Raw genomic sequence first — 1,979 nt, 5'->3', positions numbered from 1 at the left:
CCTGTAACACACAAACTCTCAACTTTCTTTCTTTCAGAATGTCCTTATGTCATTCACTTTGGACAAAATGACATTTCTATCTCGAAATCTCACTCCATACCCGCCACTAGTTTATTAACACTGTCCAGTCCCCCTTTCACCGTTTTAACACCTGGGGGAAATAGATTTGAAACCACTGTTCCCAGCAGATGTCGATGTTGCCGAGTTGGTCCACAGCCTTGGTGTCCATCTGCTGCTCCCTTCCAGCAGGTTCCCAAAGACATGGCTTGTCCTTGCTGAGTATGATCAGCAGTTGGGGTTTTCCTGCAGGGTTTGCTGTTGCCATGGTAAGTGAATCAAGGTGTAACCGGGTTTAACGTCTAAGGTCCATTGTGACACTTTTGCAGCGGGAAAATTGTAATGTTGCGGAAGTGTAAAATATGGAACGCTTCACGAATTTGCGTGTCATCCTTGCGCAGGGGCCATGCTAATCTTCTCTGTATCGTTCCAATTTTAGTATATGTGCTGCCGAAGCGAGCACACTATTAAGATCAACGTGAGTCCATTTATAAAGGTGCGACAATTGAAGCGTTTTCTGGTCATGGTTTGTCGAATTCTTTCGTTTCTCTTCTGTTCTCTCCTGCTTCGGAAGGGACAATCCAATCTGGTCGCATTCAGACTTTGTTATTTTGTGAGATGGAAACACAGATGTTCAGGACATGTCCTTGCAGACTATCATCGTCATTTGTGTCCTTGGCTCAGACTTCGACTTCCCATTGGCTGTTGACTCCAATATATTTAGTACCAGGATGCAGCAAAACAGGCCGCCAAATACTTCCTTCAAACGCTTCCGGAGGAGCTCACCAGTCCCCTGGACTACAATCACCTTGACGTTTCCCGACAGTGAAGTGTCCCGCTGCATTCCTCAAAACTGCAACTCAGGGCATTCTCCAAGCTGTGCAAGAACCAGCAGAGAATTTGGCGCCAGTTGACGCCAGCCAAGATAAAAATATTTGCGAAATGAAGCACTCTGAAAGCTAGTGTTTGATACAGAGCTTTTCAGTTTCGCTCGAAGAATGTACAGCATCATTCATTGCAACTGGAGGGTGCTTCCTACTCCGTGGTTCCTAGTTCAAGGGGTTTGTGGGGAAACACATCCAGGAAAATAACAAATGTTTGCTTTCACATTGATGATCTGTTCTATATAACTCCGAACACTTTCATAATCCAGAACTGAAAAATTATTTGTGAACAATACACACATGATCTGAATAACGGTCACATGTCGGATTGAACACCAACCTCCCATCACTTACATCAATGTCCTTCCTCCACTGAGGCAGCCATACCCAAACCCCTGCCCCGAGCGAGTCTCCAACATTTGCCTGAGTTTTGGAGTCATAGAGTTATGGAGATGTACAACAAGGAAACAGACCCTTCAGCCCCACTTGTCCATGCCGCCCAAATATCCCAACCCAATCCATTCCCACCTGCCTGCACCTGGCCCGTATCTGTCAAACCCTACCTATTCATCTACCCACCCAGATGCTTTATGAATGTTGCAATTGTAGTAGCGTCCACCACTTTCTCTGGCAGCTCATTCCATACACATACCACCCTCTGCGTGATAAAAGTTGCCCCTTAGGTCTCTTTTATATCTTTCCCCTCTCACCCTAAACCTCTGCCATTTAGTTCTGGACTCCCCAATCCCAGGGAAAAGACTTTGTCTATTTATCCTATCCATGTCCCTCCCTCATGATTTTATAAATCTCGATAAGGACACCCCTCAGCCTCTGACGCTCCAGTGAAAACAGCCCTAGCCTATTCAGCCTCTCTCTATACCTCAAATCCGCCAAACCTGCCAACATCCTTGTAAATCTTTTCCGAGCCCTTTCCAATTTCACAACATTTTCCGATACAATGGTGACCAGAATTACATGCATTATTCCAACAGTGGCCCAGCCAATTTCCTGTACAGCTGCAACATGACCTCCCAACTC

At 45.7% G+C, this 1,979-nt stretch overlaps 1 non-coding gene across 1 annotated transcript; it reads right to left on the bottom strand.

Moving 5' to 3' along the window:
• Positions 1-413: 413 nt before the first annotated feature.
• LOC140488220 (U6 spliceosomal RNA) lies at positions 414-520 on the bottom strand. The gene has a single exon (XR_011963016.1). It is a non-coding gene; the product is annotated as a U6 spliceosomal RNA (small nuclear RNA).
• Between the last annotated feature and the right edge of the window lie 1,459 nt (positions 521-1,979).

Source organism: Chiloscyllium punctatum, chromosome 17 (assembly GCF_047496795.1).
Source record: "Chiloscyllium punctatum isolate Juve2018m chromosome 17, sChiPun1.3, whole genome shotgun sequence".
NCBI lineage: Eukaryota > Metazoa > Chordata > Chondrichthyes > Orectolobiformes > Hemiscylliidae > Chiloscyllium > Chiloscyllium punctatum.
This window is presented reverse-complemented; position numbering and strand designations above follow the sequence as displayed.